The 13,591-nt window shown below is 49.7% G+C and overlaps 1 protein-coding gene across 3 annotated transcripts in view; it reads right to left on the minus strand.

The window, feature by feature from the left end:
* The window catches only part of PPP1R16B (protein phosphatase 1 regulatory subunit 16B), a 92,606-nt gene extending 79,542 nt beyond the window's left edge, over positions 1-13,064 (minus strand). The window contains exon 1 of one of the 3 annotated variants that reach the window (XM_019749132.3): positions 12,929-13,064. The gene's annotated coding sequence lies outside the window, so the exon portion shown is untranslated. Of the gene's footprint in view, positions 1-11,543; positions 11,662-12,877 lie in introns of those variants that run through there. The other 2 variants (XM_088789127.1, XM_074318344.2) reach the window with 2 other exon arrangements.
* Positions 13,065-13,591: the final 527 nt, after the last annotated feature.

The following is a 13,591-nucleotide window of genomic DNA, read 5'->3' on the forward strand; positions in this document are numbered from 1 at the left end:
GCACTCCCCTTGGGAAGCTATGCACCGATGCCAGCACCTATGCCACTCTTCAAAGCAATTTTGCAACTCTTTTTCTGGAATGGCCATCAGAGCTGTCGTCATATTACCCTTGATGTCCTGAATGTCATCAAAATGTTTTCCTTTCAATATTTCCTTTATCTTTGGTTAAAGAAAGAAGTCATTGGGGGCCAGCTCAGGTGAGGAAGGAAGGTGTTCCAATACAGTTATTTGTTTACTGGCTAAAAGCTCCCTCACAGACAGTGCCCTGTGAGATGGTGCTTTGTTGTGATGCAAGAGCCATGAATTGTTGGCAAAAAGTTCAGGTTGTCTAACTTTTTCACGCAGTCTTTTCAGCACTTCCAAATAGTAAAGTTGGTTAAGTGTTTGTCCAGTTGGTACAAATTCATAATGAATAACCCCTCTGATATCAAAAAAGGTTAGCAACATCATTACAACAAGTTCGGGAACTTAATTGTCACGCCTCATATATTAAGATCACAGAGCAAGAAGACTATATATCCAGCAGAATGGCCAAAAAGAATTTTTTAAGACAGAAAATAGCAACTGCTGGTAAGAATTCTGATACACCGAGAATATAAATTGATACAAGCACTTTTAAAACTGCTCAGCAATATCTTTTAAAGCTGAACATACGAGTGTGCCCACCCGATAACCCAGCAATTTAATTCCTATGAATAAACCCAACAAAAATGTCTATATACATTCACCAAAAGGCGTTTACGAGAATGTTCATAGCACTATTTGTAATAGTCCCAAGGTATAAACTATCCAAAATGCCCACCAACGGTAGTCTGGAAAAGAGTTATGGTGTGTTCACACAAGTGAACAGTGTACAACCATGAGAATGAGCGATATACAATTGGACTCTCACAGGTTAACCAAACAATCCAAACACACACACAAAATGTGTACCTTATGATTCCATTTATGTAAAATTCAACAACCAGCAAAACGGATCTATGTTATCAATCAGGATAGTGGTTTTGGGGTGAGGGGTGACTGGAAAGTGCCATCGGAGGGGCTTTTGGAGTACTGGTAACACTCAGTTTTTAGAGCAGGATAGGAGTTACACGGCCATGTTCAGTTTGTGAAAAATTCATTCACTTAGGGTTTGTGTACTTTTCTATATTTGTTTTACCTTAATAAATCATTAAAAAATTTTAAAATACTGACACCTGGGTCCCACCTCGAGAGATCTAGTTTAATTGCTCTAAGATGCAACCAGGCATTAAGAATTTTAAAAGCACCCCTGGTGGCTCTAAGGTGCATCCAAGAACCACTGTGTTAAAACTTGGCAACCCTCCTTAACTGTTTCTTGGAGCAGGAAGTTCTGCTGCTCCTCCAGAAAGTCTGAAGCAGATTTCTTTTTTTAGAACATTGATAGCTCTAGGGGAGGTTAATAGGTGATACATGGAAAAAGGGGGGGGGGGGTCCATCATCAAATATGTAATTTTTAAAATTCTAATTATAAATTTTTATTGAGCACTTACTACATTCCTAGAGCTAAGTGCTTTAGCTACACTATCTCATTTAATCCTCGCCACAAGCCTATGAGAAAGGTACTATTAATCTTCGTTTTGCAGAAGGATAAACTAAAACTCAGTGGGGGTAATTGCCAAAGTCACACAGCAGTAAGCAACAGGGCTAAGATTCAAATCCGCATTGGCCTTGACACTGAAGCCATGCTCTTAGCCACTCTCCTAATTTGCCTCTCCAGGCAGTACTTGATTGCAGGACTTAACAGAGCTTTAAGCACAGCTAGGCTAACGTGAGCTGTGGGTTGCCAAGATAGGAACGTGGAATACAGCATTTCCCAAAGTGGTTTTTTTGCCTCCATGTCTTACCGTCCATACCACTGGCAGAGTTTTATTTTAAAATCAAGTCCGTATTTCCCTTGTAGGGGAGCATTAAATCCCTCTCCATTGCCTACAGAGTCAAAGCTAAATTCTTCAGCCTGACAGTCCATGCCAGCCTGCATGTGACCTTGACATTTTAACTTTATCTCTGGCCATCCTAATGCCCCCTAACCCACTAAACACTCGATTTTCCAACTACACTGAACAGGTGTGGTGGAGTCACACCCCTGCAATGGTAGCCACCATTTGCTGAGAATCTGCTATGTGCCAGGTACTACACATAAATTAACTTTAATCCCCACAAGGAGCCTTTTAACACAGGTATCATGAGCCCCATAGGTAGATTCGGAAATGGAGGCTTATCATGACATGCCCAACGTCACAACTAGTAAATAACAGGACTCAGATTTGGACCCAGATTTCGATTGCTCTGCTACAAAGCCCATGCAGTTTTCAATACGTTACACTCATGTTCTCGCCTGTATTCATGCTGTTCCATGGAGTGGCAAACCCTTCTTTCTCTCCCCTCGGCAAACTCTTCCTTGTTCTTTGAGAGCTAGCGTAAGTGCTGTAGTAATCATATCTACGATCCCTTAAGTGCTTTCCAGGCATTGTGTTCAGCACTCGACTTGCCTTCTCTTATTTACACAGTGTCTCAATGCTTTTTATTCCCTTTGAATTGTTCTTTATCTTCCCTGTACCAAATGGGTTTCTTTCTCCTCTCTAGTTCCAAGGTATGCGACCACACCTCTGTTGTGGCACTCAACGCTCTATAGTAATGGTTAGTTTCCGATCTGCCTCTTCCTTTGGACTAGATGCTCTCGAAAGGCAAGGCATATATGCTATTCATCTATACACCCTGCCATAGAGTCGCCCAGCATGTGGTGGGTATTCAGAAATGGGTGGACAGGAAGGTGGGAGACCAAGAGACTGAAATTCACTGAGATTGTTCCATTAGTTCTGTCATAGGGAGGGGTTCCTTGCCCTGGAACCAGCACTGCAGCATGAAGCCAAACCAAATAGACCTGGCTGATGGGGAAAGAGGTCACACTGAAGGACACATCTCTCTTGGTCCCTTTTGTGTCTTCCATGAAAAGAAGAGTTACGATTGCCCTTCGCTTCACAGTCTCTTCAACCCTGCATGCTTTGCAATTGGTTCTATACATCCCTGCGTAGGTGATTTGCTGTTAAACAATGGTTAGGTTCATTCTACAGCATTGTTTCAGATATTCTTATCTGCTCCTTGCCTTGTGTTATTAAGATATCCCAAGTGAATGAAGATATACAGGACAGGTGACCCCCAAAAAATGTACAGCTAAGGCGTGGCTCCCCAGAGGTGTATAGATCAGCTGACCATACCCCTTTCTAAATGGATTTTTTCCTTTTGAATATGAGGCCCCTTACAAGATAGAGACATCTTTGATGCTCGCTCATTCACTGAACACCCATTCGGTGCATCCACTCTACCATGGGAACTGTTCAGAGCACACTTCCTTGTAACCTCTGCAGTAACCGCCTATTCATGCCACCCATATCCAACCTATATGAGCTCCAAGGTGGTGGATTTTTAAGGCCAGCCTCTGCTCCGGTTAGCAATGCCAGCCGCAAACTCGGCTGAGTTTCTGCACAGCCTCCCTCAAACAAACCCCATTAGTAAACATGGAAACGACCAAAAAGAGTATTTCAAAATGACTTTTTTGCTGCCCCCGCTAGGGGAAAGCTGCAGGATTTTTCTGCTTCTAGTCATGTCATTTTCTTTGGAGGATTTCAAGTCCTCTCCCGCATCGTAGTGTATACTGTATTTTATGAATTCATTTGTGACATTCATGAAAATAGAGCTTATCAAACAAAAGTCAGCTTAGTTCATGCGTTCCCCTAGTACACGCAAACTCCACTGTTCTTTGATTTTATTTGTCCATGTGTCTCCTTCCTCCAGGAGACAGGGATCACCCTGAGGGCAGAAGCTGGCTTAATTGAATTTTACGTCTCTGATTCCAAGCATAAATCCAGGTAAAATGGAGTTCTTGAATATTTAACAATCTTTATGTAGGCACAGTCTAAAGGGTCAAAATTTGAACTACTGTGGAACCTGACTCAGAAAAACTCTGTTTTATGCTATCAGACTGGCAAAGATTAAAGTTACTTAAAACTCAGTGTTGGAGAAGAGGATGGGGAAATAGGCATTCACACATACTGTTGAGGGAATAGAAATTATTTGGTCTCTTGGGAGGACAATTTGACAATGTCTGTCATAGCTCAAACTATAGGAAATTTTCCCTATAGATAAAATCACACCCGTGTACAAAGATATACACTGTGCAAGCAAGGACGTCTCAGTATCATACATTTGCAGTAGGAAAAAGCTGGAAACAATCTGAACTGCCAGCAAGGCACTAGAAATAAATGATGGTAAATTTTTATTACTGGAATGTCACATAGCCTAAAGACTAAGATATATGGCTTTGTGTTGACATGTGCTAAGATACATCAGCTGAAAAAAGGAAATTTCAGAACAGTGATGTATAGAAGTGTTAAAAAGAAAAAAGGATACACATGTAAATGAATATGGGTGTGTATATGTATAAGACATTCATGGAAAGATACATAAAACTTCAGGGAAAAGAATTGAGTGGCTGGGGAGGATGGCTGGGGAAATGTCACTTTCTATTTTCCACATTTCGGGACTGTTTAAATTTTAAGAATGAATGTGTATTCTTTTATAATTAAAAAAGCATGAAATATACCAATAAGAGAACAAAAGCTGGAATTTGCATGTAAAAGAAAAAAAACAATGACAATTTGGAGAAAATCGTCCCTATTTCTTTAGCAGGCCATCGGCAATGTCTAAAAGGCAGTGTCGGCTCTCTGCCCAGTCCATGGGAGAGCCGGTGATGACTACAGGGTTCCCAGAAAGGACCTAGCGACAGCGATAGTCACCGAGAAGGGCTAAGAGCCCTGAAGAGAGTAAGTGTGAGAATCTGTGCCTTGTACTTGCTCTAGGATGACAGGAAATAAAGCCAGTTGTGACTGAGACTCTGAACCATTCTGGGAGCCAAAAATTCTGAGAACTCACCAGGCTGGCACAGGCACTGGGGCCTCTAATCAGTGCCAAGGAGCAAAGGCTAGGGATGCCTAGGTAAGTAATAGACACAAGGGACCTGTGTGAGCAAAACAACTAACCCAGCCCCCAGGGACATCAATGGCAGAGGGCTCTGCTCACCTGTCCCCTTTGCTCAGAAGCCGTCTATGACTCCCAGGGGCTGACTTTGCTGATACGCGTGCAATAATAACAGTTGAGCGGTATCAGGTACATCCTACAGGCCAAGCAGAGGCGAAATGATCAATCGTAGCATCACATGCTATGTTTCCTGTTTTACAAGGTGGGGAATTCAGGCTCAGTGAAGGTAAGCAAGTCACTTGCTCAAGGTTGCAGTATGTGGGAGAAGTGGGAATCAAACCCAAGTCTGACTCCAGAGCCAGCCAAGGTCACTGCTAGCCTTCCCTCCATGTGGGGAAGAGCTAGAAAAAGGCTCTCCCTCAGCGTAGGGACAGCCCTATGGAGCGCAACAGCATTTTCATGCAAAGGAAAGCCAGAGAGTGTAATGAGGAACTGCCAGGACTTTGAAGCCAGAGGTCCTGGGTGCAAATCCTTGCTCTGCCACTTGCTGGCAGACCCGGGGCAAGTCATTGAAATTTCCTGTGCCTCATTTTCCTCAGCAGTAAAATCAGTAACAAGGCCACCCCTCTCAGAGTCGCTAGGAGGGCTGAAAGAGTTAGACAGATAGGGCTTGGCTCACAATAAGTACCAAATGTTAATGATTAGTTAACATTAATAAAGCTATGCACGCTTTCTTCCAGGCAGATACAGTTCAAGCTTGCCAAGTGGATTGGGCAAGGTTTCCGCCCCTCTCTCAGCTGGATACCATCGGGCAATACACAACTACCACCTAACACGGGCCCTGCTGAGCAATTAATTTCCACGGGCTGCCAGTTCTGCCTCCCTCCACCAGCCTGGCTGTGAATCAGAACCAGTTGGCACACTGTTCTAAAATACAGATTCCCAGGGCCCCATTTTGGCTGGTCCTGATCCAGGTGGGCTGGGCGAGGGCCCAGGGCTAAGTCTATATGTACATAACAAGTCCCAGGTGACCAGGTGACCCAAGAAGAGTGTGCTCCAGGACACACATTTCTGGAAGCTCTAGAAGCCCCTCACATCTCGTTCTGGCTGTTTCAGTTGTTTCTTGAGAGCAAGCAGCCATCCTTTTGCATCTGTTCCCAGGCCTGGGCACAGAGAGAAGGGGCGCAGGAAATATGTGATTCTGCAAACCAGCCAGCAGAGCAGATGGCTATGCAAACAGGCACAACAGGCTGAATTTGCTTTTGTGCTGGAGTGGGTTGCAGTGGGGACCCCTCACCTGTAGACTTGGGATTCCCCAGACCCCTGCTACTCAAAGTAGCAGACCAATAGAATGACTCCCAGCGGGAGCTTATTAGAAATGTAGATGCTCAGGCCCCAGAGCTACTGAATCAGATTCTGCACTTTATAGGAACCCAAGACAATTGGTGAGCAAGTTTGAGACACGTGCCTGAGATCCTTTCCCCCCTTCAAATAAGTTCTAACTAATGTGTACCTCTAACCTGTCCAAACGCCCTTTGGGGCCAACCTTTCCCTTCAAACTCCCAGAGAGCCCTGGAAAAACAGCATGATCCTTTCAATAGCCAGCCTGGGGCTCACGGGGAACCTTTGTTTTAATGAGTTATTTATTTCAGAGTCCACACTAAAATAAACCTTCTGAACACATTGAAAAAGAGACCACAACCCCAGCCTCTACACTCCCGGGGCGTAAAACATTCCCTTCTTTTGTACAGAGTCACGACCCCTGCTTCCCTGGCCAAAGCCATCCAAAGACATCGAATGGCCCAAAAAAAACAAGCCCTGTCTTCCTGTTGGCCAAGCTTCAAGTTATTGGTCAGATTTCACACTGGAGCTTGATCTCATTAATCCAAGGCCTATCACAGTGCTGTAAATGTCAGTGGAAAACAGCCATTCAGTGGGTTTCCTTCATTCCACCAGCAAGGGAAAAAACAGGAAGCTGACAGCAGCTGCGCTCCAGCCTGGCAAATCCCAAGGGTCCAGCTGACAGGGCGTTCCTTTTCAGCACCTATATCCCCCTGCCCCAGCCTGCTTGTCCAGATAAAGGTGGGTCCTGTATCTACATGAGCAAAATTCAGTGGTGATCACAATTCAGATCATTTAACCCCCCAAGCACCTGCTTGGGAAAGAAAATAGCTTGGTCTGAATTTATTTGGGCCTGAATTACTAATTGGCTGGTCATCGTTCAGATTCATCTAAATTTCTTCTGCCCATTCAAAATGTCCCACAAGCCAAACCTCTGGGACTCCAGGAGACAGAAGGCCTTCCAAGCCCTCGTTCATCTCTTTAATGCATATTATCTCCTGTGCGCCCGGCATCATGCTGGGCAACTGGGGACACAGAGCTGAACGAATTAGACGCAGATACTGACTTTATGAAGTTCATAGTCCGGTCTAAGCTTTCGCTGCCTTGGCACTATTGACATGTGGGACGGGATAATTCTTCATTGTGGGAGCCGTCCTGTGCACGGTGAGATATTTAGCTCCCTTCCTGGTTTCTACCCACTAGATGCCATAGCCCCCCCTCCCCAGTTGTGACCACCAGAAATGTCTGCAGACATTGTCAAATGCTCCCTGGGGAGCCAAACTGCCCCCAGTTGAGAAACACTGACCTAGTGGGTGAGAGACTAAAGGAGTAATGACCACAAATAACCATATAATCACAATTATGGTTAAGTACCATGGAGGAAAATGTGGCTATTCCACCAACATTATCTAAGACTTGGAAGCCAGGCATTTTATGTGTAATTACAAATACTTATGACCACTCTGAATGACATATATGATCTGTATTTCCACATGAAGAAGTCAGAGCTCAAGGAAATGAAGAAATTGTCCGAGGCCAAAGAGCCGGTAGAAGGCACGGCCAGGATTTGCATCCTGGCCCTAAACTCTGCCTCCCAAGGAAATCTGAGCCTTCTCTAAACAGGTAGGGTGTGTGGGTACCTGATGCTCTGACCAGCCCTCCTAAAAGACTCATTGCTTCCTGGGGTCACCGAGGAGTTCAACCACCACCTGCTACGTCCATCAATCAAGCTGCAAACTGCCTGCGTTAAGGCACATTTCTGGGACACTCACGGGCTGAGGAATGCCGCCTGAACTCTGAGGCATCCAAAACACCTCCCCCTCACCAAGTGCCTGCACACAGGGCCTTCCCAAAGGTCAGGGCAGGGACAGAATGCGGCAGTCCCCAGGTCCCCAGAGCACAACCTGCTGTGACCCATCTCCACGGTGCTTACTGCCCAGCTTCCAAGGTGCTTACTGCCCAGCTTCCAAGGGGATACAGTGAAAAAGCCAGACATTCTGCAGTCAGCTTTAAGTATTTAAAAGGAGTACAAGTGAGCTGGTATAGGATAGCATATAGAAACTTTGGCGATCCCCAGACATGAGTTCCTACCACATATAAGCTACATGCCCTTTAGCAAATCACCTCATCCTTTGTGCCTCGGTTTCCCCCACTGTGCAATGGGGATAAACGCATCCACTATGGCGAGAATGGCCATGGAAGAAAAGACGTTGGACAGTGACCACCACCCAGAAAAGCACTTGGCACACTTTTATGATCAATAAAGGAGCCAGATCGGGACACTTCCTCTACCCCCATCCCCTTCCTTCAAATGAGAAGCTGAGTCCCAGGAGAAAAGAAACAGGTGTGGAAGTATCTCATCTCAGGAAGCATCTCAGGGAAAAGGAGGGGAACTCTGTGCTTCCTGGGTAGAAAAAGAGGAAGGGACAGTTAATGTATCGGCAAATGAGCACAGCCCAGCCCTTCCTTCAGAAGTTAATACTAGACTTTCTAGGGTGCTACAATCAGACAACCCTCCGCAGGCTGCAGGGTGCCTGCTTCGGGTCAGCGAGTGTTTAATCATTCAGGACCCCTGGTCAGGATGGCCTCTGCCTACCTCCATAGCTTTGCCTGCTGCCCCTGCCTCTGTCACACCCTGTGGGGACGGTGCTCCAGCTGCAACTCCTGCCCACTGCTCTCAAAGACACCAAGCACTTTTAAGCCTCTGTGCCTTTGCACAAGCTGTTCTCTCTGTGCAGGCTGCCTACCCCATATTACCCACCACCTGGAAAATTGTCTCTGAAGGGCTCAAATGTGTTCCCACAGCAAACTTTGCCCACCTGTTATTGGTCATCACAGACTAATAATAACAGCAAGTAACATTTGCAAGCATAGATTAATAGCTACAAGGCCCTGAGCTGAGTTTCTTACCCACATGGTCTCTCTTTTCTCTTCACATCACCACCCTAGGTAGGCAGCTTGTCTGCTTGAGAGGTAAGGTACCTATCCATCACCACCCAGCCACAGGGTGGCAGAGTCAGGAATGAAACCTGTTGGTGGACCTGAGCGCATCTGTTCATCCATCGCTCTACTGTTCACTCTTCCTACCAGCAAAACTGTTATCGCTCCCTATCTGTTGAGGACAGTGGCCTCACTATCTGTTTCCAGGCTGGCCTGTCCCCCATAGAATGAGAACCCAGAGAGCTGCCTTACTCATCTAGAAATCCCTTGGTCTGGAATGGAGTAAAGTGGAGCACAAGATCTAGGATGGAGTAAATATCTCTCAAATGAGTGAATGAATCCTGAAACACGGAAGCGGAGATGAGAAAGGTTCAGTCTCAGACGTCCTGAGGACAGGCCCTTGCTGGACTCAAATTCCCAGGAGGCAGTTGCCCCCCACCCCCCACGCTGAGAGGCCTTCCCTGTCCTGATAGTAAGAGGAAGAAGAGGTCTGACTCCCCCAGACAGGAGGTGATGGGAGCTTTGAGAGCCCAGTGCAAAGGAGGAAATGGTGGTGGAGGTGAAGAATCACTTCCTGCATTCCTGCCCACACAAGGTACTGCACTAAACACTTTCTGTGCAGTATGGTCTCACAGAATCCTCACAACCCCATGAAGCTGGCATTACTATTACTTTCGTTTTACAGAAAACCAGGTCTCAAAGAGCAAAAATTTGGGGCAGCCGGGTGGCTCTGCTGGTTAGAGCACCGGCTCTCAACAACAAGGTTGCTGGTTCAATTCCCACATGGGATGGTGGGCTGCGCTCCCTGCAACTAAAGATTAAAAATGACAACTGGACTTGGAGCTGAGCTGTGCCCTCCACCAGTAGATTGAAGGACAACGACTTGGAGCTGATGGGCCCTGGAGAAACACACTGTCCCCCAATATTCCCCAATAAAATTAAAATTTAAAAAATAGAGTGAATAATTTACCCAGGGTCGCAGGGCTTTTACACAGAGCTATAACTTGAACTAGACCTGCCTGAGCCCTTGCTCTTCATACTTTGTAGCTTTCAGTAGGAAGCTGGCTTGTTCAAACCCTAGTTGAAGCCCAGTCTCTAAGATGTGTTCAAGATAAAGAAGGTTGTCCTCGTTTCCACCAGAAAAATGCCAGCTGGGACTCACTATATATCAAATGCTCCAAGTTCTGGGTGCAGGTGGAGGGTGCAGGACGGCTAGGTTGGGGGAGGCGCAAGGTTGGGTGGGGTTCCTGAGGGTCCAAGCACAGCACACGGATCTAGTTATGTACCTTCTGTGACCTGTAAAAGCAGACTGGCTGCAGCCTCTGGTGGTCAGAGAAAGCTCACTCTGGAGATGGAGCAGGTTTTGAAAGGAACCTGGGGCCCCTAGTTTCCAAAGAGTCCTAATGGGCTTTGCAGGAAGTTTCTGGGCTTGGGGGGAAACCCGCCTTCCTGTGTCAGCAACCTCTTAGCCCTGTGGCTCAGGCTGCCAAACAGACTTAATTAGACTAGAATTTAACCTCCGCTACAGCATCAATTACCAGAGAGAATCTAAGCGTACGTTGGCCTTACCCACCATGTCATTCCATACCAGGGAAGAGTCAGAAAGCACCACGATGCAACGAGAGCCAGTGCACAAGCCACAGAGCAGTCACACGGGGGAAACTGAAAGAGGGGTAGGAAGGATCAAGTGGCCTTCCTGTAGGAAGGCATTCCAGAGCTGGGGAGAGCTGGGACCAGTCAAGGGGTCAGGAAGGTTCCAGGATGGGGGACACTGTTAGGTAGACTCCCAATGAGAGAAAGGTGCAAAGTTGGACATCCAGAGTGGTCTGGTTGACATCTTGTCCCCAACATCCCGGTAGCAGGTGGGAGAGAAAGGGCTGGGGATTTGTGTGGGAAGGCCCTGTGAGCAGGCTGCCAGCTGAAAGGATTCACCAGCGCCCACCAGCTGCCTGCAAGCTGGCTCCTTCTGACAGAGCTGAGGAAAGGAGATATAGAAAATCCCCCGACCCCTGCAGAACCACCTACCAGGGCGCTCCACTTTTGCCCCTGCCTAAGAGACACGCCCCACTCAAAACCAGTATGGAAGGCGCCAGCATTTACCTAGAAGCACTCATCCTGCCATGCTCCACTGCACCAAGCACTTCCCATGGGTCCTCTCCCAGCCCTCCCCCACAGCCTGATTCTTAGCCCCATTTTATAGAGGCAACTGAGGCTCCGAGAGGCCAAGTGCCATGTCACTGGTTGAGTGAGCTAAGAAGCTTTATTACCTGCCTAGGAGGAGGCCTCCCAGATGGAGGGGTTTTCCCGGTGCTGTACGAGCCGCAGGAAATGGCAGGGCACAAGGAAGTATCCCCGCGGGCTGAGGCAGCTAACCACAGGCCCCTTCCCGAGAGATCCCTGCGGGCAAGGGCGCCTGGTACCTCAGGGCCCGGGTCCTCCACAGAGGGCGATTCAGAGGCGGCACCTGGTGCCCGGGACCGCCGGGAGCTGGTGGGCGCTTCTGACAGCGAGAACAGGGGCCCATTATGTGGAATCCAATCACATGGGCGCGCAAGCAGCTCGGCTTTCGGTTCTGAGAAGCGCTTAAGCAGCCGAGTCTCTCTCTGTCGGCGCCGGAGGTGCCCGGGAGGGCCAGACTCAAAGCTCGCGGAGGCTCAGTTATCCGCCCGCGGCTGGGAGCTGCATCACCAGCGTCTCCAGTGAAGCTGGGCCCGGACCGGCGGAGGAGGAGGCGGGAAGGCGGGAGTCTGCATCAGGGAAGGAGGCAGCAGCGAGCGCCTCCTCCTCCCTGCTCTCCTCTCGGGGCGGTCTGGCAGCTCAGCCTGGGCGGTCCTGGTGACCTTGGGGAGACCCCCCTGTGCGACCTCTCTGGGGCAAGCTGCACAGTTTCTGCCCATCCTAGGCGGTCGGGGGCGCTCCTCCCGCCGGAGTCGAAGCGCGGGACTCGGGAGGAGAAGAGCGCTCCGGGAGCTGGGTACCCAGCAGCCGGCGCACGCGGCCCTTTGGAGAGGCCCGGCGCACCTCTCCCCCGGAACAACCATGAGCGGGGTCTCACAGGGGCTGGAGGGCTCTGTCAGCTGGATCCCGCGGCGGGGCGGGTGGACACGCGGGGTCGCCTGCCCTGGGGACCTTTCCCGCTCCGGCAGGAGCGCTCTCTGCGCCCCGCCGCTGCCTGAGGGGACCAAGCGCGGCCACGCGAGGGGGCGGCGCCCCCAAGCCGGGCCCGGAGGCTGGACAACGGGGATGTTTGATGCTGGTTGTGGTTCCCAATTCCCGGCATTACGACCCCCCGGCAGACGGTGACCCCGAGAGTCCAGCCGAAATCCCCCGAGCCGCCCCATGATCCGGCCACGGCGACCCCAGCCAACAACCTGCCAATGCGCCCCGCACCCCGGCCTCATCGTTGGCGCGCGAGACCCGGGAGAACGCCCCCACCCCAGCCAGCCTCCCTGGTCCTGAGCTCCCGCTACCCGCCTTTCTACTGCCCCCCCCCCCGCCCAATTATCTTAAGCCACTGGCCCTTGGCCAAAACGCCGCACACACCCCCAGCCAGACTGTCAGAGGCCGGGACCACTTCCCCGCCGCCATCCTCATCCCCTACCGGGTCAAGCCGCAGAGCGCAGCAGGGAGGCGGCGCCGCTAGAGAACTCACCCGCTCTCCCGAGCCCTGCCCCGGAGGCTCCCGGCCCCGGCTCTGTCCGTCAGTCCCGGAGCCTCCGCTGCGGGTGAGGGACAGAAACCAGCTCTGCTCCCCGCGAAGCTCGGCACCGCCCCTCGGCTCCTCCCCCAAGGCGGGGCCTGAGCTCGCGGGAAGTGGGTGGGCGCGCTCCGCCTGAAGGGTCCAGGCACTCTAGGGTGGGAGCCCTCCTTTGAGCAGCTCGGAATTGAAGAAAGTTGGGATGCGGCCAAGCTTGGGAATAGTCTTCTCCCCATCCCCGCTCCACCACCACCACGGAAAGGGGGAAGCCCGGATCTGTACTTTTGCTCCCATTTGACGGAAGGGCATCGTGAAGTCCAGAGAGGAGCGATACCTACCCAAGGCCACACAGAATTAGTACAGTGCCACGAATTCAAGTCTCTTACCTTGAGGGCCTGCTCAGCTTGACTCTGAAGGCTTCCTAGGACATCAAGGAGACGGCCCAGGCCTTGCCCTGGGGACAGGTCTGTGGGAGCAGATCCCCCAGCTGGGGGGCGGGGGGAGCTGGAACTAGACCTGGGAGCCTGGGCACCGTGGCCTGCGGCGTGGACTTGCATCATTTCCTTTTTCTGGAAAGAAAGGAGGTGAAGCGGAGGAGGAGGAGGAAGGAAGTGGTCG

Source organism: Rhinolophus sinicus, chromosome 13 (genome assembly GCF_057876585.1).
Source record: "Rhinolophus sinicus isolate RSI-liver-muscle chromosome 13, RSI-T2T, whole genome shotgun sequence".
In the NCBI taxonomy this organism is placed as follows: Eukaryota; Metazoa; Chordata; class Mammalia; order Chiroptera; family Rhinolophidae; genus Rhinolophus; species Rhinolophus sinicus.